General features: G+C 38.3%; 1 protein-coding gene across 49 annotated transcripts in view; it reads left to right on the top strand.

The window, feature by feature from the left end:
• LOC108427456 (protein tyrosine phosphatase receptor type D) overlaps positions 1–25,742 on the top strand; it is a 713,922-nt gene that overhangs the window by 390,063 nt on the left and 298,117 nt on the right. For 48 of the 49 annotated variants that reach the window (XM_017697632.2, XM_037532739.1, XM_017697621.2 and 45 more), the window contains exon 9: positions 24,156–24,192. The gene's annotated coding sequence lies outside the window, so the exon portion shown is untranslated. Of the gene's footprint in view, positions 1–12,521; positions 12,575–24,155; positions 24,193–25,742 lie in introns of all 49 variants that reach the window. The other variant, XM_037532732.1, reaches the window with a different exon arrangement.

The raw sequence follows: 25,742 nt of genomic DNA, 5'->3' as shown, positions 1-25,742 counted from the left end.
CAAACAGGTCTGGCCAAGTTTCACTTATTGTATAATGTGATAACAGGAGAGGTTTGGGTATTTAAGTGCTTTTCCGTTGTTCGCTATGTAAATTTGTTGTGTTTGTAATACAGCGATGTAAGTGGAGGGGACATTGAGAGAGAGACTGCAGTCTACATATAGTGCTAGCAACAGGGAAAGGATACATATAACTAGGTAAACAAAAACGATCATTCAGATTCTGTCTATTTCAAAACGTGGAAGGGACAATTCCTGCCTAAATTTGCACTAGTGGTGTGTTACACTCTTTTTGCCTTCTGGTCTAGAGAAGGGGATCTCAGCCTTTTCTACCTCATGGCCCACCTATGTATCTCTAAAAAGGCTTCAGACCCTCAATATTTTTGCTTAACTCCTTAAATGGCTAGGGCCTCTGGAGAGCCCAAAGTTTTATTACAAACTTCTATAACCAAAGAATAGCTCAACCAGTTTGTATTGAAGCTCCTGTAATTATTGAATAAGCCTTAATATGTAATAAAAATGGGAATTTAAGGTGTTAAATATTAATTTTGTGGCAACACAGCCATATTTGAGTCTGGGGCAAAAAATTGCTGCTGCTACTTTGTGCATTGTTGTTTCTGGGCTTGCAATAATATTGTTAACCATTTGAAAATATTTTGACTTCATTTTTACCACAAAATGCCATTGATGGCCCACTATGGACCACTTGCTCCCCCATAATATAGGCTCGAGGGCCACCAGAAAGTAGGTTGTGACCCAGTATTTGAGAAATGAACATGTGTTCACAACAAAAAAGAATGACATTAAGAGTGTAATGATCTCTATTTTCCAAAATCTGTTCGGTTTTTTAAAGACTTGTAGCGAATGCCCAACTTTACTTAGATTACAAGTGCAGGCCATCAGGTCTCAAACTGTCGTCACAGTGTGATCTGTCCAGCTATATGTAGTTTGTGTATACTGAGTGCTGTAAGCAGTTGGCAGGGGGGCGGTATAAATATGAGAGCTGTCTTTGCCCGCTGGAGTCAGTGTGTGCGAGTGTTCCAGTCGTTCTTCCGCATGCAGAGCATATGTTCAGGATGCACTCGTCTACGCTCTGTCTCAGCTGCTCCTTAACACTTCATTTCCTCAACTCTTGCGCTTCTTTTGACGCTGTTTTCGTGCTAATTATTTGCTGGAAATTTCCGCTTGGGCGCTTTGGTGTTTGGAGGAAGAATTATTTGATTCATTTATCTATTTATTTTGTGCTGAGACCTGCTGTTTTGAATTTTTATTCTGCTTTTCTATGTAAATGTCACTCATCCCCTCTCCCTCTACTTATCTTTCACTTGTTATTTTCCTTTCTCTTTCTTCCACTCTTTCTTCTTCTCTCTCTCTCTCTCTCTCTCTCTGTGTAACTGTAATAGATGCAGTTAGTCAGGGCAGATGTGTGACACATTGATTCTTGAACACTATTAAACATGCTGAAATCACAAGCGAAAAGCCCATATGAGCATTTTACCACATCTGTGCTGCCAAATAAGCTTTTTGCTGAGTAGATTTCCATTGCACGCAAAGAGAAGCAGAGAGACAGATAGAGGAATGTAAAATGCCTTGATGCCTTTTATATTGTGCTCATAGAACCAAAGCAGAACTCAGCACACAAAGCTGAATCTGCTTGAATATTTTAATGTAAGAAAATACTGATAGGACCAAGTCTTACTGGCTTACTGGACTGTCTGTCACATATTGAATACAGTGTGGATAAACAATGCAAAAATATTAAATATTTATAAATGCACTTTTTTTACATCAAGATTATACATACACCAACATTTTGGAGTTCTGCTACATTGTTCTCTTCTTTAAAAAACACAAATGGACGTCAAGTCTAAAGGAAATCTTTTGCTGCTTGCAAAATGGGCAGATGGCTCAAGGATTTAAGCTGTTTTCCATTTTAGAGAAGTCAAATGAGACCATAGAGTTTCACAGCTGATCAGTCTGGTCAAGTGAGTTCATGTTGCCTGCAAAAATTTAAGTCTAATGGCTTAATAACAGTAAATGACACATCTAATTGGCAAACAAAGTAATGTGGCATTTTCATTACCTGGAAAAATCTCATTCGATGTGTGCCATATCATCAGTTCTAAAACATAAAATTCATTTATTGATGTCTAAAAACATCATTTGAATGAATACTTGGTGTCTAAAGTATATCAAAAGTTGGAGATTATTGTCCAGCTGTGACTGATCCACTTGTATCAGTGCAACACACACTAACACACCCACACAGTGTCACTGTAGTGCTCAGAATGATCCACCACCCAGTTAATCCCTGCTCTGTGGTGGTCCTGTGAGGGTCCTGACCATTGAAGAACAGGGTAAAAGGGGCTAACAAAGTATGCAGAGATTCAGATGGACTACAGTCTGTAATTGTAGAACTATGAAGTGTACCTTTATAGTAAGTGGAGCTGGTAAAATGGACAGTGAGTGTATATTGCAATATATGTCTGAATATTTCTTGCAATATTTTCAATGTATTACTTTTTTGTATTGGTGTATCTACATATTTTGATGGCACAACATCAGGAGGTGGTCCAGTGTTAAGGCCAACCGGTGTTTATATCTCTGCTGTCGGAAAAAAAATAAAACTTGTATTTCCATTTTTGATGTTTTTTAGTTTTTGATATACTTTGAAAACCCCTGTTGCCCTTTGCACTGTTGTGTGTTCCTTTTGTGTTCCTTTTTTTATATAACATTTTATGATAAATGGACGATAAGAAATGGTCCAAAGTTACTTACTGGTTCCATTGACTTACATTAAAAGTAAAGTATGTTACGAGGTTTGTATTCCCACAACAGTTTTGCTTTTCTCTAGGGTTTAAATGATTAGTTAAATGCAAAAATACATAGTTACATAATGAATTACATTTACGTTGGCTATATGTTCTCCATTGACAGGTTTGAGTCTGCACAAAACATGATTAAAAACTATGGCACAAGTGTAAGGATTTTTTTTTATTCTTATTATTTTTGTTAATAGTAGTTGTAGTGTTCCACACAGGACTGTACACGCAACAGTAACTTTTCATCAAATTCAAATTGTAATAAAATATCTGCTTTTGTACTTATAACAAACACATATGTGTTATGGATTGAGTTTAAATCCAGTTTCTCCAGTTATTTAAATTAATATAATTAATATGAATTTCCTCCATGATTATGATTACTGCAATTTCCAAATGTTACAAAAAGTCCTATAATAGGGCTCAGACATAAAAGACATAAAACTTGTCCACTTTTCAATATCTTTGATTATTGCCACTGATCAGCAATAACACAGTTTCTACATGATTTCTGGTCTATACACGCACACAGACATACACACATATCAGAGCTCACAGTCTGCTAGAATTATCCCAAAGAATTGTTTCTGACTGTCTGCTGTGGGTCAATCATGAGGATTTGTTTCCAGCAATTAAAAAACTGCTCATTATTATTAGCTTCTGGGCTGAAATGATGTGTACAACTATTATCATTTATGCTAATATGCAAACTCCATAGACACGTGTTTCCTGCGGCATACCTGTGGTGTGTGTGTGTGCGTGGACTTGTAAACACACTTGTACACATAAATAAGGTGAACCTCTTCTAATTAGCATGTATTTTTTAATTCATGAAGTTTCTTAGCAACCATACAATCAGAGCTTATGACTGAGAGAAAATTATACATTATACTCCTGGACAAAATGATGCAGGGTACACTTACAAGCACAGCATGCATTCCTAATGCACTGTTTGCTTGCACACAAAAGGCAGCTAAATTAAATGCATACAAATATTTCTCATAACAAAGACCTTGAACCCTGTTTTGCTGTTTAAAAACATCAAATGGTGCACATCATATTGGGTGAACATTTCATGATAAATGGACCAACAGAAATAGTCCAAAATTATATTAATGTACAGTACTGTGCAAAAATTTTCAAAATCAATTTATTTGTGTAGTATGTGTTTATTTGCTGAGAAAAGTGTTAATATTTGAATTATCAAAATTTAATAATGATTATATATATATATATATATATATATATATATATATATATATATATATATATATATATACATATATATATATATATATATATATAAAATAGTTACTTTATGGATGTTAGTGTGTTTGTTTAACCATTTTCAAACCTCTCCTCGAGGAAACCCACTATTATATGTAGTATTATATTATATGTAAAAAGCAACTCCTGGTTTGACCAATCAGTGCTTCATTAAATTGTGCTCATGATGTAATTGATGATATTAACAATACTCTGTGGTGGCTGTGAAGGTGTCCAGGAAAAATATGGATCCAAGAAATTCTTGTCACTTTTTATTGTTTTTATGTTTATGTGAATTATGAATATGACTTTATTCTAATGTATATTGTGATAAACTCACTACTGAGGTAAATTGTTTAAAAAATTTGCTTAGGTGCCTACTATACATTTAAAGTTATAGTTATTAAATACAAGGTTTTAATATGACATTTATGAAATGTGACCTCATGGTCATCACAGGTGTTCCAAATCAAATACAATTTGAACAAAGCTTGCAGGTTTGTGTGGGGTATTTTGGTGGGGTTGCCAGTCTTATATTGTCAGGTTACTGCACTGCAGTGTTAGCTTGTTGTAGTAGCCTTAATGTTTTGAGTGAGAGTAACATTCATGGGAAAAAGTTATAGGATAAAACATAATATTTTTGTTTACCAAATGATACAGTAGCATATTGCTTTTCCCACTGAGAAAAATGACTCAGACTTAGAGAATGAAGTCTGTCCATTTGATTTACGTGACCTCAGTATTCTGGGACAACATGCACTTTGCAGCTACAACAAGAATCTTACAAGCATGAAAGAAAGTGCAGAGCTTCAGAAGACATCAATCAATCAATCAATCAATCAATCAACCTTTATTTTGACTCAGAAGTACATTGAGGGCAACCCTCATTTTCAATGTAGCCGAGCATTTACAAAAACAGGGATTGACATGACAAGGAAAATAATATCTATATTTAATCATTTTAAATTAAAGGAACATTTAAAACTAACAGTAAAAATAAAACTAAAAATAAATAAAAATAAAACTTGAGGTTTAATTGATAAGAGATTAAGATCAAAAGAAGATAAGAGATTAATCTTGCCTTCACAATGAATCCTTGAAAAAGTCTAGTTGTTATTGTTGTAATCTATGCTTTAAAATCCAACCAGATGGCAAATTACTTGTTAAACATCACTATTTGCAGCTAACAATCTCATTTTAACTGGTTTGCTCTTTAGAGTCTCTTAGCAACCAGATATTCTACGCTCATTAGGGTAGGCTGAGCAGGTCTGCAGAAAGCTAACAGGCTAACATTACAATAATAAAAAACGGACTTAAAGTTCAAGCCTTTAAAGAATGAGATAATGTAATATGTAGAATATGTTATTTGCCTGTTAACTTGGCACTAACACTTGCTAGTAGAAATGTGCATTATCATAGTGTATTTTTCACTCAGAGCAGTGTGGGGTGCAGGATTCATGTGGATGTATCACTAAATATATGAGGTTAAGGGGTTCATGCAAAGTTGGTACTAGCACTTGAGCAAAATATCCACTAAATGGAGAAAGCTGAGGCCTAAACAACAACAAGACAAAAGGAAATTACTGCCAAATGCCTCTGTATCTGGACTTGAACCAATTAAATCTGCTTTAAAATGTCTTCATCAGGGGAGAAAACAGCTCTGCATAGCAGCAAAGCTTTAGAGGGGTTCCTCTCAGGATCTATGGGCTATAAAAGGTTATGGCTGAGTAAATCTCTCAATCTCCTCTAAGGGCAGATGTTGGATGGGTTTTATTCTGCATCGCTGCAGGATAACACCTCTTCACTAACACCTGTTCTCTCTCCACACAAAGAAAGAATCAAATCAACTCCAGCCTGAATTCAGTGAATCAGACAATGAATAAACATGCACAGTGATTCAGTGAAGAATACTAAATCAGCTCTGAATCAATGAAGTGCTTCTAAGATTGTCTCTAAAAGAGAATTGGGAGAACTCATTGAGGAATTGACCTGAAATGTGGAATGCATTTGAGATGAAACACAGGCAAAATGCCCTAAGTCATCCATTACTATGACAAAGACCAAAGAAAACAGCAATAATGTATGACAAAAGGAGCTGCACAAATCAGGAAATGGCTAGAAGAAAAGAGCTAAACACTTGAAAATGCCCAAGAAGCTTAAAACAACTAGACATGTTAAGAATCTGCCAGGAAGAGGACGTATGTCTGTACTGACCCCACACAGAGTGTGGAGGATGGTTTGAGTGGATAAAAATGTCCAAGATTCACAGATGAAGAATTACAGACGTTAGGTCTTGGGATCACAATGTCTCCCGAATTACAGTCAGTCACCACCTGTATAACCACAAATTGTATGTTGGGGTTGCCAGAAGAAAGCTTCTGCTGTTAAAGACCAACAAACTCAAGCTCCTTCAGTTTGCCACATACTACTAGAACTTTCATTGGGGCTATCTCCCACGGTCAGATAGACCAATATAGAGGTTTTTGGCAACAAAGACCAGAGTTGAGTTAGCCATACAGAAAAGTACCTCATTCCCATTGTGAAGTATGTTGGTCTATCTGTGATGTTGTCAGGCTGTTTTTCTTCCAAACACCTTGAACAACTTGTTCAGATACATGGTATTCTGGACTCATCATGTACCAGCAGATATTAAATCAAACTCCACAGTGTGGACATCCAAATCTGCAGGTCTTGGAGAGGTTCTGTAGTGAAAGATGGTCTCAGAGTCTTTGCCATGCGTTCTCCGGTCTCATTAAGCATTACAGTATAAGACTCAGAGATATTATCTTTGCAAAGGGTGGCTCACACAGATTTGAATAAAATATTTATTTCCTCATTAGATTTTTTTCAATCACTGTGCTTCATAAAGGATAAATAAAGGATCGATTTTTGTTAATACTTTGAACAAATGATCGAAAGGATCAGTAATAAATGTTTTTTACAACCTGTTTTGCTTTTGTTTACCAGGGTACCAATATTTGTGAATATAAATAGGCAAATTGTAACACTGTTTTCAGTAAAGTGAATATGTAGGTCAGAAGAGTATAGTTAGGTGAACACAGGTGACTTATTGCTGCACTTTTGTCATCAGATGAATTCATTCAGTTCCGTCAGCAGCACCTCATTTAATGTAATGAAGGACTGATTAGATAAAGTAGGTATTAAATGGTAATTATAAATGGTGGACATCCTTAAGGAGAAATCTTGAAATAGTTAAGATAACACACGTAATCACAGTGGATTATATATTTGTTTATTTGTATTTATTTGAATATTACTGCTTAATGCTAAAAGCTCAAATAAATAGCTTTACACATAATTTTGGATGTGTAAGACTTGTATCTGTGGGTGTGTGTGTGTCATGTATATGCTGAACGCTGTATTGAGTCTGTGTGTGCTGAGCTGATGTGTATTTATAGTATACCAGTTTCGCTCTCAGGGTTCCACTCCTGCCTACATAAACCAACACAATACATAACATTATATTATTGTGTATGTGTTGACTGTGTTTTCTAATGTAGTGCTGTGAGTGACTGTGTGTGTGTGTGTGTGTGTGTGTGTGTGTGTGTGTGTGTGTGTGTGTGTGTGTGTTAGTCAGAGGGCAGTTGTAGGTTGAATTTTAAATGAGTGTGTCACACACAAGGGGTCAGAGTTAATGCTGCTGGCAGTCACAGACACACACACACACACACACACTGACTGGAGATGTTTCAATAAAGACAAAGTTTATTTTATTTTTTAATAAAAGTAAAGCAAGTGTGACTAATTTTGGTGATATCTTTCATCTCTTTCACTTTTGTTTCTCTCTCTCTCTCTCTCTCTCTCTTTCTGTTTAATTTTTCTCCTGTACATTACAGGCAGTGCTTTGTTCATGTGGAAGTAATCTGTACTGAAAGCAACGCTTTATAAATTCACATTTGATCGCCCTTACACTATAGTGAGACGGAGAGAGAGAGAGAGAGAGAGAGAGAGAGAGAGAGAGAGAGAGAGAGAGAGAGAGAGAGAGAGAGAGAGCGAGAGAGCGAGAGAGAGAGAGAGAGAGAGAGAGAGAGAGAGACCAAGAGAGAGAGTGAGAGAGAGAGAGAGCGAGAGAGAGAGAGAGAGAGAGAGAGAGAGAGAGAGAGAGAGAGCGAGAGAGAGAGAGAGAGAGAGAGAGAGAGAGAGAGAGAGTGAGAGAGAGAGAGAAAATGCAGCTTTTTTCTTTAGTTTTCTTGAATTTCTTATTCTCTGTGGCAGGAGGTCATGCTCCCTATCTTCCAGGAAAACATCTGAATATGTTCTCTTTCCAGATGAATTTCTCTGTCTCTCTCTCTCAGTTTCTCACCCTCTGTCTCTGCCTCTGTATCTTCTGTCTCTAGAAAAAGAAGAGAGAGAGAGAGAGAGAGAGAGAGAGAGAGAGAGAGAGAGAGAGAAAGAAAATGACCTTTCACACATGAATATCGTTTGAATTGACTGACTGATTTACTCTAAATGTAGTCTGTTCTACAATCAGGCTGAATGAATAACACACTCTAAATGTAGATACTGTGATATAAACTGAGTCTGTTCTACAGTTTCTCATTAGGTTGAATGAATAACTCACTCTAAATGTAGGTACTGTGATATAAACTGAGTCTGTTCTACAGTTTCTCATTAGGTTGAATGAATAACTCACTCTAAATGTAGATACTGTGATATAAACTGAGTCTGTTCTACAGTTTCTCATTAGGTTGAATGAATAACTCACTCTAAATGTAGGTACTGTGATATAAACTGAGTCTGTTCTACAGTTTCTCATTAGGTTGAATGAATAACTCACTCTAAATGTAGATACTGTGATATAAACTGAGTCTGTTCTACAGTTTCTCATTAGGTTGAATGAATAACTCACTCTAAATGTAGGTAATGTGATATAAACTGAGTCTGTTCTACAGTTTCTCATTAGGTTGAATGAATAACTCACTCTAAATGTAGATACTGTGATATAAACTGAGTCTATTCTACAGTTTCTCATTAGGTTGAATGAATAACTCACTCTAAATGTAGGTACTGTGATATAAACTGAGTCTGTTCTACAGTTTCTCATTAGGTTGAATGAATAACTCACTCTAAATGTAGATACTGTGATATAAACTGAGTCTGTTCTACAGTTTCTCATTAGGTTGAATGAGTTTTGCCAGTTTTCTGTAATGCTTTTGAAACCTAGCAACAGTAGCTATGAAAGAATGCATAATTTGGGTAAGCATGGATGTGATATGGGACGTGTTCTACATAGTTCATAAACATTTGCTGATGGAGTTTAGCAGCTGCCCATTTCCTTCTAAGTGAGTTTTGAGTCTATAGGTTTTCAGAGGTAGAGCAAGAGAGGGTGGCCAAGGGAGAGAGAGCCAATTACACAGCTGCATGAAGGAATGAGAGAGAAAGTGTGTTAGAGTAACAGCAAAAGTGCTTTTGACATAGCCAGTCTCAGTATTTCATCACCTTACTCATTCTGCTGCTTTGGACCCTCATGCTGATGACCCATTGATGGACCTTCACATGTACTCACTCAAACAGGTGCAGACCAGCAGAGGTAGAGAGAGAACATGAGAAGAGAATACGCGAGAGATAAAGAGATAGAAGGAGAAGACAGAAAAATGAAAAAGACGAGACTAAGATGGAAAGAGAGGGAGGGAGAGAGAGAGAGAGAGAGAGAGAGAGAGAGAGAGAGAGAGAGAGAGAGAGAGAGAGAGAGAGAAAAAGATGGAAAGGGAATGAGAGGGAGAGAGAGAGAGGAAGGAAAAAGAGAAAGTCAAAAAGCAAGAGAGAAGAAAGGAGAATGAGACAGAAAGAGACAGGAGAGAGAATGAAGTAAAGAGAACAGGAGCAAGAGAGAGAGAGAGAGAGAGAGAGAGACAACAAAGAAAGAAAGAGAGGACAGAATAGGAATGAGGGAGAAGAAAAAAGATTGAAAAGGAGAGTGAAAGAGAAAAGAAGGAAAAACAGTGAGACAGAAAAAAAGAAAGAGAATAGGAGAAAAGAAAATAGAATAATAATAATAATAGCAATAATAATAATAATTATAATCATCATCATCATCATATTATGAAATATCTATGAAACCTAAATATTAGCAATACGAATGGTTGATTATGTGCCAGTCAAGTAAAGCTGCATGAGCTGAACTAAAGTGAATGGAACTGAAATGGGTGAGAAATTAAAGTGACATGGATGGGCGAGGGACTGAGAAATAGACATAGAGGTGATAGGAGAGAGAGAGAGAGATAGAATGTGTATAAATGTGGGAAACAGTTAAAATGGCTGGACTTTAATGAGCCCCCTGGGGAGCAGTTCTCTGTGGATGGAGAGGTAATGTCTCCAAGGCTTCAGTAAACGGTCAGGACCCATAAAAATCACACTTAGTTTACCCAAAAACTACCACTGCAGCCCACAGCAGGGGCTGTAATGAGCATGAGAGAGAGAATGGGACAGAAAAATGAGTAAAAAAGTCTCACCAAAAACAACAAGATGTTCCCCCTTTTTTTAGTGTTGTTTCCATGCAGAGCAATTAAGGGGATAAAAAGAAGTATATGTACTTTCGTCATCTGTACTTACAGTGCATCCTCCAAAGACCACGGTTAAATAAAATGATTACAGTGAATAACAGAATAAACAAAATAGGATTCATTTTAATCTGCATATTGACTAGAAGGTAAAAGGTGTATTGGAGATGTAATTGGATATTTTCTAGATAGCAGTATTTCATGCATTGTCATTGTTCGAGACAAGTATGTGATGATTTAAGCCCAAGCAGCTGAGATATGTTAGCATTGGGGGGCAGTGGGCTTTGGTGATTACGTAATTTTGAACTGTTGACAAACAACCACTTTAATAATTTGCTTATATGTGTATTGTATACACAGTGCCTTGGTCAGATATTATATAAGTTATTATAAGTTATTATATAAGTTATTATAAACATTTTCTTATAAATATAAACAGTGTTGAGAGAGTGATAGTGTTAAAGAGAGAGAGTGTATAGATGTACATATGCAAGAGAGAGTTAGAGGGCAAAAGAGATCTATAGAATAAGAGTCAGAATGAGTGGCAGAATTGTAGGCAGTGTACACTCATAAAATAATGTGTGTGATGAGCAGATGGCTCATTTTCAGACTGTGTGTGTGTTGTGTCTCCAGTTGTTGCTTTATTCAGTGAAATGGATCTGGCAGTTCAGAGCTTCCCTACCGATGACAGTGGCAATTATCCCTAACTGCGTCAGCATTGGCTGATGGTGTTTTCAGTCAAACGTTGCTGAGTCGTGATTGGTTAATGAGGAGGAGGCAGAGACCATCAGTCTGAAATCAGTGCCTGGTGGATAGTTTATTTATTTATTTATTTATTTATTGTTGTGTGAAGACATATGGGACAACACACTGCTGCACAGCAAGAGTCCAAACATGAGCACAAACACACACATACACACACACACACACACACACACACACAGAAGACACAAAGACAGTGATTTGAATATTTTTATTAGAAATCTAAAAATGAAGTAATATAGCTGCACACAAAGACAGCTTTCAATCTATCTTTTTGACTTTAAGTGCTGTATATCTGATGGGGGCAGAGTTGGTGGTTTGCCGGGTCTTTCATGGTTGTTAGGAGTCCCATTTTCTCTGTAGCCCTTAATATGTTTATGAACTCTAGTTTTGGAAACTCCTTTGTTTTGTTTTTTTGTTTTTTAAGTGATACTTTTTTGATCCCACAACTGGGGAAATTCCACCTCCGCATTTAACCCATCCGTGAAGTGAAACACCACATACACACTAGTGAACACACACACTAGGGGGCAGTGAGTACACGCTTGCCCAGAGCGGTGGGCAGCCCTATCCACGGCGCCCAGGGAGCAGTTGGGGGTTAAGTGTCTTGCTCAAGGACACCTCAGTCATGGACTGTCGGCCCTGGGGATCGAACCGGCAACCTTCCGGTCAGAGGGCCGGATCCCTAACCTCCAGCCCACGACTGCCCCTTTTGTCACTTATTTTCCTTTAATTTTCTTCTTCCTCATGCAAGTGGATTACCTTATATCTAACTTCTCCTGAAATATATTGTGTACATTAGATCCGTGTTAGCTGGTAGATAGATATCCTGTAAATACATGTTTGGTAATCTGGACACCCTTAATAAACCTGGACGTTTATTATGTTGTTATTTGTTCAATAATGCCCAAATTTGACATTTTAAAATGTTTTATACACTTTTAGTTTTATTCATTATGACCAATATTAGCATGTAATCGCAAGTCTGTTATGTGAAAAGCAGTAGTACTTGCATTATTAGCTAATTATTAACTAATTATTATTAGTAATGTGCCACTTTAAAAACTTGTTATGCAAATTACTGAACATGAATAATCACTTAAATTCCCATCTTCGTACTGTTTTACCAACATTTTATTCCTATATGTTCTAGGTCAGGGGTCAGAGACATGGCTCTGGAGCTCCACAGCAGAACTAGATGTTTAGGTAAAAATAATATAACCTTCATTTTCAGCAAAATAAAGCACTGATAATCATTCTGCTTAAACTAATAATGGTCTTAAACGCTGGAGTTTAAAAAGTCAGTTTCTCGTTGTTAACATCTCAACATCAGTGAAACATTTCATGAAGCAGCCAGTCAAACAGCAATAAGCACACATCTTGTGATCATGTCAAATGACATACTTTCAAACTTTTGATTTCACTGGATCAATAGACAAGAAAAACATAAAGGATTATATAGCAGGCAACTCTGAATGTGCAACTAGTTGTCTGAAAGCTTCACCAGGTAAAGCAAGTCTTAATACATGCATTGTGCAGTTTTACAACAAACAACGCAAATATTAATTTTCACCTAACAGGGGTCCAATTGTATAATAATGCAGATCATAATAAATAAAGCCTAATGGTTGAAGTATTTAGAAACATCTGATTTGGTCTTTAATAACAATAATAAAAATAACTGTAATACTCCTAATATATGTTCCTTCAAATAAAGTGATAGCTATATCTGGTCTGGTTAATTTGATGTTCTTTTCTTTATACTTAAAACAGTTCAGTTTTATTTAATGTTCATTTAGAGTTTATTTATTGTGATATTTTGAATATATTGCTAGACTGATGCTGAACAAACCTTTTCACAACCTGGTCTTGCTTTTTTAGCTTGAGCAAATTCAAAACAGCCCACACTTACACCATGTAAGTCCACCTTTGGCAGAGTTTATAGGCATGTCCGATTTCCTCGGAGGACTGAATTGAGTCTTTTAGTCTTACTGTGTATTTTTGTGTGTGTGTGTGTGTGTGTGCGTGCTTGTGTGTGTGTGTGTGTGTGTGTGTGTGTGTGTGCCTGACTGACTGACTGACGGGCTTTTTAAATTGCCCCTGGGCTTGATGGGAACCTGTCAGGAGTAGGATATGCCTGGAAGAGTATGGTAAAAACGAGAAAGAGAGAGAGTTAGAGAGAGAAGGGAAAAGAATGAGAGAAAAAGTAAGAAAAAAGTTAGAGGAAGGAGAGAAGGAATTAAAATGAGAGATGGAGAGAATGGAGAGTGACAAGGAATGAGAAAGAGAGAGAGAGAGATTGAGAGAATGGAGAGAGAAAAGGAATGAGATAGAGACATTGAGAGAATGGAGAGAGAAGGAATGAGACAGATTGAGAGAGTGGAGAGAGAAAGAATGAGACAGAATGAGAGATTGAGAGAATGGAGAGAGGGAAGGAATGAGACAGATTGAGAGAGTGGAGAGAGAAGGAATGAGCCAGAGAAAGAGATTGAGAGAATGGAGAGGGAGGGAATGAGACAGATTGAGAGAGTGGAGAGAGAAGGAATGAGACAGAGAGAGACTGACAGAATGGAGAGGGAAGGAATGAGACAGATTAAGAGTGTGGAGAGAGAAGGAATGAGACAGATTGAGAGAGTAGAGAGAGAAGGAATGAGACAGACTGAGAGTGTGGAGAGAGAAGGAATGAGACAGATTGAGAGAGTAGAGAGAGAAGGAATGAGACAGATTGAGAGTGTGGAGAGAGAAGGAATGAGACAGAGAGAGAGAGTAGAGAGAGAAGGAATGAGACAGATTGAGAGAGTGGAGAGAGAAGGAATGAGACAGAGAGAGAGAGTAGAGAGAGAAGGAATGAGACAGATTGAGAGAGTGGAGAGAGAAGGAATGAGACAGAGAGAGAGAGTAGAGAGAGAAGGAATGAGACAGATTGAGAGAGTGGAGAGAGAAGGAATGAGACAGATTGAGAGAGTAGAGAGAGAAGGAATGAGACAGATTGAGAGAGTAGAGAGAGAAGGAATGAGACAGATTGAGAGAGTGGAGAGAGAAGGAATGAGACAGATTGAGAGAGTGGAGAGAGAAGGAATGAGACAGAGAGAGACTGACAGAATGGAGAGGGAAGGAATGAGACAGATTGAGAGAGTAGAGAGAGAAGGAATGAGACAGATTGAGAGTGTGGAGAGAGGGAAGGAATGAGACAGATTGAGAGAGTGGAGAGAGAAGGAATGAGCCAGAGAAAGAGATTGAGAGAATGGAGAGGGAGGGAATGAGACAGATTGAGAGAGTGGAGAGAGAAGGAATGAGACAGAGAGAGACTGACAGAATGGAGAGGGAAGGAATGAGACAGATTAAGAGTGTGGAGAGAGAAGGAATGAGACAGATTGAGAGAGTAGAGAGAGAAGGAATGAGACAGACTGAGAGTGTGGAGAGAGAAGGAATGAGACAGATTGAGAGAGTAGAGAGAGAAGGAATGAGACAGATTGAGAGTGTGGAGAGAGAAGGAATGAGACAGAGAGAGAGAGTAGAGAGAGAAGGAATGAGACAGATTGAGAGAGTGGAGAGAGAAGGAATGAGACAGAGAGAGAGAGTAGAGAGAGAAGGAATGAGACAGATTGAGAGAGTGGAGAGAGAAGGAATGAGACAGAGAGAGAGAGTAGAGAGAGAAGGAATGAGACAGATTGAGAGAGTGGAGAGAGAAGGAATGAGACAGATTGAGAGAGTAGAGAGAGAAGGAATGAGACAGATTGAGAGAGTAGAGAGAGAAGGAATGAGACAGATTGAGAGAGTGGAGAGAGAAGGAATGAGACAGATTGAGAGAGTGGAGAGAGAAGGAATGAGACAGAGAGAGACTGACAGAATGGAGAGGGAAGGAATGAGACAGATTGAGAGAGTAGAGAGAGAAGGAATGAGACAGATTGAGAGTGTGGAGAGAGAAGGAATGAGACAGATTGAGAGAGTAGAGAGAGAAGGAATGAGACAGATTGAGAGAGTGGAGAGAGAAGGAATGAGACAGAGAGAGAGAGTAGAGAGAGAAGGAATGAGACAGATTGAGAGAGTGGAGAGAGAAGGAATGAGACAGATTGAGAGAGTAGAGAGAGAAGGAATGAAACAGATTGAGAGAGTGGAGAGAGAAGGAATGAGACAGATTGAGAGTGTGGAGAGAGAAGGAATGAGACAGATTGAGAGAGTAGAGAGAGAAGGAATGAGACAGATTGAGAGAGTAGAGAGAGAAGGAATGAGACAGATTGAGAGAGTAGAGAGAGAAGGAATGAGACAGATTGAGAGAGTGGAGAGAGAAGGAATGAGACAGATTGAGAGTGTGGAGAGAGAAGGAATGAGACAGATTGAGAGTGTGGAGAGAGAAGGAATGAGACAGATTGAGAGAGTAGAGAGAGAAGGAATGAGACAGATTGAGAGAGTGGAGAGAGAAGGAATGAGACAGAGAGAGACTGACAGAATGGAGAGGGAAGGAATGAGACAGATTAAGAGTGTGGAGAGAGAAGGAATGAGACAGATTGAGAGTGTGGAGAGAGAAAGAATGAGACAGATTGAGAGAGTAGAGAGAGAAGGAATGAGACAGATTGAGAGAGTGGAGAGAGAAGGAATGAGACAGATTGAGAGTGTGGAGAGAGAAGGAATGAGACAGATTGAGAGAGTAGAGAGAGAAGGAATGAGACAGATTGAGAGAGTGGAGAGAGAAGTAATGAGACAGGTTGAGAGAGTGGAGAGAGAAGGAATGAGACAGAGAGAGATTGGGAGAATGGAGAGAGGGAAGGAATGAGACAGATTGAGAGAGTAGAGAGAGAAGGAATGAGACAGATTGAGAGAGTGGAGAGAGAAGGAATGAGACAGATTGAGTGTGTGGAGAGAGAAGGAATGAGACAGATTGAGAGAGTGGAGAGAGAAGGAATGAGACAGGTTGAGAGAGTGGAGAGAGAAGGAATGAGACAGAGAGAGACTGACAGAATGGAGAGGGAAGGAATGAGACAGATTAAGAGTGTGGAGAGAGAAGGAATGAGACAGATTGAGAGTGTGGAGAGAGAAAGAATGAGACAGATTGAGAGAGTAGAGAGAGAAGGAATGAGACAGATTGAGAGAGTGGAGAGAGAAGGAATGAGACAGATTGAGAGTGTGGAGAGAGAAGGAATGAGACAGATTGAGAGAGTAGAGAGAGAAGGAATGAGACAGATTGAGAGAGTGGAGAGAGAAGTAATGAGACAGGTTGAGAGAGTGGAGAGAGAAGGAATGAGACAGAGAGAGATTGGGAGAATGGAGAGAGGGAAGGAATGAGACAGATTGAGAGAGTAGAGAGAGAAGGAATGAGACAGATTGAGAGAGTGGAGAGAGAAGGAATGAGACAGATTGAGTGTGTGGAGAGAGAAGGAATGAGACAGATTGAGAGAGTGGAGAGAGAAGGAATGAGACAGGTTGAGAGAGTGGAGAGAGAAGGAATGAGACAGAGAGAGATTGGGAGAATGGAGAGAGGGAAGGAATGAGACAGATTGAGAGAGTAGAGAGAGAAGGAATGAGACAGATTGAGAGAGTAGAGAGAGAAGGAATGAGACAGATTGAGAGAGTGGAGAGAGAAGGAATGAGAGAGATTGAGAGAGTGGAGAAAGAAGGAATGAGCCAGAGAAAGAGATTGACAGAATGGAGAGGGAAGGAATGAGACAGATTGAGAGAGTAGAGAGAGAAGGAATGAGACAGATTGAGAGAGTGGAGAGAGAAGGAATGAGACAGATTGAGAGTGTGGAGAGAGAAGGAATGAGACAGATTGAGAGAGTAGAGAGAGAAGGAATGAGACAGATTGAGAGAGTGGAGAGAGAAGGAATGAGACAGATTGAGAGTGTGGAGAGAGAAGGAATGAGACAGATTGAGAGAGTAGAGAGAGAAGGAATGAGACAGATTGAGAGAGTGGAGAGAGAAGGAATGAGACAGATTGAGAGAGTGGAGAGAGAAGGAATGAGACAGAGAGAGATTGGGAGAATGGAGAGAGGGAAGGAATGAGACAGATTGAGAGAGTGGAGAGAGAAGGAATGAGCCAGAGAAAGAGATTGACAGAATGGAGAGGGAAGGAATGAGACAGATTGAGAGAGTGGAGAGAGAAAAGGAATGAGACAGAGAAAGAGATTGAGAGAATGGAGAGGAAATGAGAGTGAGGGGGAGAGAGAGATGGAATGGAGAGAGAGAGAGAAAGACAGATAATGGAGCAGAAGAGAGACAAAACAATGAGAGAGGAGAGAGGTTGAGAGGATGAGAGTGAGAGAATGGAAAGGAAGAGTGGAGAGTGAGAGTGAATGCAGCAGGAGAGAGGAAGAGATTGAGAGAGAATGAGAGAGGTAGAATGAGTACTAATATTTTGTATGTGTATGAAAGGTCACACTGTTACACTGTTACAGTGGTACTAGTGTAGTTTGTTTGTTGTGTAATTGAGCTAATGTAGCACAGTGGCTAATTCATTGTTGTTTCCAGTCAAACTCTTTAGGTTTACTGGGATTTTTTATCAGAATTCAGTAAAGCTTGTCCAACCTAACAACAGTAACTACAAAGTAATGTATTCATGGGTGGACCATGGGTAGGTCAGTCAACTGAATTAAATCAAATTGGTGTAAACTTGGTTTTATCTGTGCTGCATCACTGAAAATATCATCAGTGGTTTTATATATTTTTAGTGAAATATCTCTCTCTCTCTCTCTCTCTCTCTCTCTCTCTCTCTCTCTCTCTCTCTCTCCCTGTTTGTCCTGTGTGTACCTCTGTAGTATTAATGTGACCTGGTTCATTGTAACCCAGTGCAGCCTAATCTCTGATCCTGCTCGTTTCATTTCTCTACAGATGTCTTTTCATTTCGTTTTTTTCTGAAGGTTTGTGCTGTGTAGCTTTTATTACATTACATACAGTAGTTTTTATTACTGTAGATCATGCAGCGTTGTTTTTGTATTTCTGGAGCAGCACTTGAACACAGCATGGTACACCAGCTGATGCTATGTCCCTTGCCTGATCACTCGTGATACTTCATAACAGTTTTATAAATGGAACAAATGTCAGTCACTTTAGTTTGAGGCTCATTTATGCCAAGACTGTGTCAATTACTTCATAAAACAAGTTGTTGTCTTGTGATTACTGGCATAAGCTGGCTATGAATTAAAAAATACTGCTTTATAAAGGTGTCATTCAGTGCTTATGCATATGTAATGAAGATCCTATGAATGTAGCATTTAAGTAAAACATTTCTACTACTCGTTTACTTTACTCCTGCCTCTTTCTCTCTCTCTTTATCTCTCTCTCCCTTTTTTACAGAATCAGCTTTTTTTGCATGTATTCACAGAGCTGTGCCCACTGACCTTTCATAGACCAGAGTAATTAATCAAACATAGAGAGAAAGAGTGATAAGAAAAGACAGGAAAAGAAACTGAATTAAAGACTCTCCATGGGAAAAACATACAGACAGCGTACTCTCCAATGCTCCACCCACAAATGCACTGAGGCTGTATTCACACACCAGGTAAAAGTCGCCCAAATCCGATCTTTCTCTTCATATGTGACACAGAAGTGTTGTCTGTGTGTCGGTGTGAACAGCAAGAAACACACTGAATCTAAAATTTTCAATTTTCAACATTTTCTTTTATATGTGGTACTGAAATCTGATAGATGTCTGGTATGCGCCTGTGCGACTCATGTGAATTCACGTGACTTTTACATCAATCCAACTTGACATTTGTCATAATTTTGCTGAGATCTTATAGACATTTAGGCTGATGTTTATGTTCTAAAAAATTAGAAAAGACTTATCCAAACTGCTCCGTTTTCGAAAAAAAATGTTGAAATAAATGACTAAACACGGCCGTAGGAGAACGAGGCTGCAGCGTCAAAGAACAGTTATAAAGTCTGAAAGCAAAGTTTGAAGAATCCGAGGAGGCGAACCAAAGAAACAACTGAGCCCTTTTTACAGCGAGCTTGAACACTTTCTGAGCGAGATTAGCCCAGCTGTCAGTCAATGAAGCTTTATGATGACTCCTGTGATACCGACAAACATAAAACTGAACCCTCAGAGAGCGACTGGCATTTGTTAGCAGTCATAATTGTTTACGTCAGGATGAGCCACATGAAGCAATGTGAAGTATTGTTCTTTTGCGCATGCGGGTCAGTTTAGTAGCGTGCTCTGTTCAGACTGATGTCGTATACAGGTCACATTTAAAAAATATTATAAACAGCCAAACAAAAAAAAAACGGATTTGGTGAGAAAATCAGCTTTGGGCCACTTTTACATGCTGTGTGAACATGGCCTGAGCATCTTATGTGTATTGTTTGTGTGATATGGGTCTACCTGATCCTGTTGCATTCCACCACCCTGCTTGTGGCTGGTGTTTTCTTATTCTTATTTCTTATTTCATATTGAGCATATCCAGGGCAGTTTCTTATTTTTTTAACCCCTTAAAGATATCAGGCAACACAGACAAAGTCTTATTATTTGGTAACCATATGACTATAGTGCTAAATAGCTGATGTAATTCTTAAGTTATTGAATGTGGGTAGTAACTTTGTGCCTGCTGGTGGGTCCTGGCCATTTAAGGGGTTAATCTAACACAGAAACATACAATAAGAACTAGAAATGGAATGTTTGTGAACAAGTTGGCTCAACAAAGCCAATAATGTAATAACAGTTTCAGAACACTGTTAGTTGTTAATTGTCAACAACATGTTGAGGTGTGGTTAGGGCATTAGTATGGTACCCTACATGGTTGATAAAATGCTAGTAAGTCATTGCTATGGTATCCCAGGTAGTGACTAAGGTGTTGCTAGGCTGTTGCTGTGCTATCCCAGGATGATGCTAGGCCACTCTTATGCAACACAATGAAAAGGATGCAGCAAGGTGAAGTTGCAAGTAAACACATATTGTAAGCTGTCCACAACTTTCCACCTTAGTTCTAGCATGACCATTGTGTTTTGAAATTATGGCTGAAATATCCAGTAAGTACAATTTGTTACTGTTTGTTACTGCTAAGTCAGAAAAAGTGTGCTTACTTTTTAAGTTATCCCATTTTTTGTCCCATTAAATGTCTCTGAGGCATTCTCTGGCACAGTGTTCGGTTTATGACAGTCACTACAGCCAAGTAAAGTTTAAAGTACAGTAAGAACAGCAATGTTACAAACGTAAAAAACTCAGAGCTTCAGCAGACATTTTAAAAATTACCCAGGAAGATGTTTATTGTTCAGTAAAGTGTAAAAATCTTAGGTACTTAAGCCCACTGTTTAAAAGAACTTATCTCAGCAGTAATTGTGTTTGGTGTGTGTAAAGGCACTACACATCATTAAACTAGACACAAATAAACATAAATACAATGAAAAGTAAAATGATTTTTTGTTTTGTTTTTAAAAGAGTAGTTGATATCTGAGCTAGTGTTAAGAGTGTAGTTTAGTTCCAGATTATTCATCAGTGCCCTCAAACCAGGGGTCGGCATGTTAAAAATAGCCATTTCGTCGTTTCAGCAAAAACCAAGCCACCTTAGCAGCCACAACATTTTACGCACATTTTACCGTCTTGGCTGTAAATATGTCTCAGTATGTGCTAATGTGCTAGTATAGGCTAAAAATGTAATATCAACGAAAAAGCAGATTTACTTTGCTGTGCTTTAAGCTTTAGCTGAGATATAGCTGCTTTTCTCGCATCTCCGGCTTCTCATTCGACAGCTTCTCATTTCAATTTACCTGTTCCACCTCAAGTGGTGCAGCAGTTGCATTCTGGCACCATTTAAGGTGGAAAATTTGAATGTGAAGACTTTTTGACAGTTTCCTGTTGCAGACTAAACGTATCAGAAAACCAGCTGAGTGCTTATAAAGTCCATTTGTCCGATACTTGTACATAGATGGAATGACAATAAAAGGATGTTATCACTTTGTTTTCTGGTGGGCTGTTCTACTTCCAGTATGTTTTAAAACAGCTTGCCTCGATATATACGCAAGAGCAATGGCTTGCCCCTTACTGTCAAATTAGGCATGTTTTGGCAGGTCTAGCAATGAAAGCTATCAGACTTTCTGCTGATAGACTCCAGACATTATTACACATGTTTCCATTATCTTCTGTATGTTTGTTTTCATCTTGAGCATTTGGTCCCCACAAAGAAATAAATACACATACTCACACTCAGCTGAATGGTCATTGTTTAGAACTTAATATTCCACATAATAAATCATGCACTGTTAATGTGAAGTTATGTTACGTCATTACAGAAACATTTTCAGCCACTGTAATTATCACTAACTCAATGACAGTCACGAGTTTCTAATAAAACTGGAATATTTTGTGCCATTGTGGTCCAACAATAGAGTCACTCTTCAGATTCTCATCTCTCTTCCACTCTCACTGTCCTTTATACACTCTCTCTCTCCTCTATACTCTCAATACAATACCGTAGAATAGAGTTTGACTATAATGGAACTACAGGCTTTGTCTTGCTCACTTCATCTACACATTAGAAACACCATTCAACACAGGCTAATCTCTCTCTCTCTCTCTCTCTCTCTCTCTCTCTCTCTCTCTCTCATTTCGTTCTAATGCTAGATTCTCAACTTTTGTTCTCCTAATTTTCATCCCTCTCTATAAGAATTGGGAGGATGAATTGGCTGTATATCGGCCAGTTTTCAATCCAAAAATACAATTGGCAGTTGGTCAGTTTTTCTCTAACTTTAGCTAAACCTAAGCGCTGATAAGTGACATAAAACATATGTGCTATATTTTACCTGAGGTGCCAGAATGTAATTTCACAAAAGCAGCATGAGGGAAAAAAACTGACTTCAGCTTCCTTGACAGTTGAAAGTCGTGAAAAGAGATAGTGAGGTTTGCTCTGTTTCTGCTTGACAGATTGGTAACATTAACTTATTTTTTGCTATTTCATAGAACCAATCGGTTAATTTGGTTTAGTCTCATGTCCCATTTGCTAATGTTTGTGATAGCAACAGCAGCAATTGGAGTGATAATTTGCTAAACCACAACAGAGCTAATGTTAATTACATTACTTGCTGTGTCATTGTTTGCTTCAACGCTGTATCATGATATTTGTCCATACAATGTTTGTGAAAGGTTTTATGGCGACGGAAATCGAAGAATGTCGATCTGTCTCTGCTCTATGTGTCTGTCTAAATCTCTCTTTCTTTTCTACTAGATTCCTTAATCTTCTTTAAATATTTTTCTACTCCTTATTTCTTTCTTTTGATCATTTTCCTTTTGAAGTCTTTCTCTCTTTTTAATTTAATTCTCTACGATTCCTTTTTCTATACATAAGCCTCGGTACAGTCTCTGACCTTTTTCCAGCTGCCTGTGCTTTAATTATGCTCCAGACTCCAATTCCCACGTTCCCTGGCTGCTCTGCTCCTGATTGGGTGATGAACTTTAGGCCAGTGAAGCGAGAGCTGATTGAGTTTCTCAGTAAAGGAGAGAGTTTGGAGTGGAGGGGTTATCACTGGTGTCACACACTGTATTATGCAAAAGCAGTTTGTGTGTGTGTGTGTGTGTGTGTGTGTGTGTGTGTGTGTGTGTGTGTATCTTTGAATAATTCTTGGTCTTTTAACGCAACATTATTTAACTCTATATAACTGAACCAGTGATCCATTCTGAGACTTTGCCAATGTTCCCTTTAAGAGGTTTGAGGGGTATGCTGTAAACATTGGTCAGTAAAATAGATCAGAGTGTGGAATTGGAGCTTTCCATGTGCTACTACTATGTTATCATTATATAGTCATATGCTAATGTGTGGGCACCCCTGGTCAATTTGTATTTAAGATTCAATCTAAGATTTAAAATAAGTGAACACATCCTCTACAGAGAACACCCTTCTGCACATTTAACACGCAATCACTGTTTATTTGCAGAATTCATGTGTTCCAAAAATACACATAACATGTGGCCTGTGCAAAAGTTCTGGTACATTTTTTTTTCCTTAAAAATGTTAAACTCAAAAAATCAAGAGAAACTGTGCACTAAAATTTTGAGAAAATGTCATTGTTCACTCTAGAGGACTTGTTAACTTTGCCAGAACATTTGACCATGAGAGTTACAGCCTATGACTGTAAAGAAAATACACAAGGCTTCCAAATTTTGAACATTTAAAAACAAAGAAATGTTATGACAGTAAAATGTGGAAGAGATATTCAAGATTTTGCCAAATACATGACAAATGTTTGAAAAAATGTCACATTTGTTTTTAGGTCTTTTCTATGGAAGGCCATAGAGGGTATAATTTTCTGGATTATTATCTTGAAATAACAAATTAGTTATCTTGGTATCTCAAGATAATAAAAGTTGTTATCTTGAAATAATGAGTTAATTATCTTGGTATCTTGAGATAACAGAAGTTCTTGTTTTGTCAAAATTATGAAGTTATCATGAGATAACAAGTTAATTATCTTGTGAGCTCCAGATAACAAAGTTGCTATCTTGAGATAACAGGTTAATTAACTTGTTATCTCAAGATAACTATCCAGAAAATTATAGCAACAGCTTATGGCACTCTGGACTTCCGTACTTTTCTGTACTCTTTTGTTAAAGCAAAAGGGAAACATACAGTACCAAAAACTGGGAAATTTGGAAATATTTCAAAGACTCTACTTCTATACTTTCTGAAATTCTGATGGTATCATCTGTAATGAAAGACCGTGCTAATTAAGAAATGTGTTTTGGAGCCCATTGTATCAGAATAAATGTGACAACAGAACTGAGAAATAACATTATGAGAGAAAAGAGAAATTGAACAGCAGAAAGAAGTGCTTTAATGCATTTTTCATTTGTTTTGTCTTTCAGCTCCTCAGTTGTTGGGATCATTTCTGAGCTTTGAAAGGTAAGAAACAGCTGCATGCTTGTATGACTCACTCACAGACAAGTCCTGCTGCAGCTGCTGCTGTTTCACACATGGCTGATGAGTTGGGACGGGGGATAGTATGCTGAGGGGAGGGTCACTTTTGGCTTTTTTGACTGTTGTGATGTAAACACATCTGTAAGCTGTGTAAACCTGTACAGTATACACGCTACAGGTCTCTTGCGCTCTCTCTCTTGCCATGTCTCTCTACCACACACTCTGACATACATACTCTCTTACTCTGTTTTCCTTCCTTTTCTTTCTCTCGTTCTTTTTCACTTCTCTCTTTTTTGCTTCTTTTTTCTCTCTTCTCTCACCTTTTTCATTCTTCATTTTCTCTCTTCCTCTTTTCAATCCCTTTGTCTTTTTTTTCTCTGGTTTTAATCATATTTTGCCCTTGTTCAACCATTTCTCACGCTCTCTTTTCACTCCCTCTCTTCCCTCATACAAATCTCTCTCTCTCTCTCTCTCTCTCTCTCTTCCTCACTCACTCAGTTTAATCATTGTCCTGAACACTGTCCTGCCTTGGCGCCCTCAGAATTCTGCTCAGCCAATCAGAATCTCCACTGAGCCATGACTGACAGTGATAAATGCCCGCCCCCTCCCATCATCAGCACTGTTAACAAGAGCAAAGCATGCTGGGTACACACTAAGGGAGAAGAAAATAGGCTCATTAATAACCAACTGTGTGTGTGTGAACATACAGAAGATAGAGGAGAAATGAGAAGGATAGAAAAAGGACCTTAACAACAGGAAGGGGTGAGGGGTAGAGAGAGAGAGTAGACAAGGTAAGAACGAAGAGGTGATGGAAAGGGAAAAAAGAGAAAAGAATGAAAGAAAGACTTGATCACATGCTGAACATGTGAGAAAATAATTATTTCATTATTTATGACTTTTTGTGAATGTTTGTGCTTTTCAACAGTTCATTCTTACTCACTGTGTTTCCTATCCACTTTGCAAGTGTGTGAGAGGTAATGTGGGGAAAAAGATTTATGTTGTTTGTGTGTGTGCATTGTTTATTTACATTTGTCCTCCTGTACCTAACAAATCATTTGCAGCCATCTCTTAACATAACCTGCTCTAGTTCACTACATTTTCACAGAGCGCATTAAAATAACTATTTTTTAATATAGGGGGTATTTGAGGGTATTTTGGCCACATAGAGAAAATTAGAAGGTAATAATTGGACATAGAGGATATTAAAGGGCATTTAGGAAACATTGGACTTTAGGTAGACATAAGGGGGGCATAGGGGCAGTGGGGGACATAGGCAGCATAGGAGGCATTAGGAGATGAGGGGAATACTGCGAGATGTTGAGGCGACATAGGAAACATTAGCGACACTGCTGTGCATTAGGGGGCACTGGGACTTATACAGAGACCACTTGGAGGTCTTAGGGGAATATAGGAAGCTTTTGGGATGTAAACGCATTTAGGGAACATGAGGACATTAGGGCAGAGTAGAGACATATAAGAGGCATTAAGGCACCATAAGTAGCATTACATGGACATGGAACCTTTGTGGACATTAG

The sequence above is a fragment of the Pygocentrus nattereri genome, chromosome 22 (genome assembly GCF_015220715.1).
Source record: "Pygocentrus nattereri isolate fPygNat1 chromosome 22, fPygNat1.pri, whole genome shotgun sequence".
Taxonomy (NCBI): Eukaryota; Metazoa; Chordata; class Actinopteri; order Characiformes; family Serrasalmidae; genus Pygocentrus; species Pygocentrus nattereri.
The sequence above is the reverse complement of the archived record's forward strand: the minus strand, read 5'-3'. Positions and strand labels throughout refer to the sequence as shown.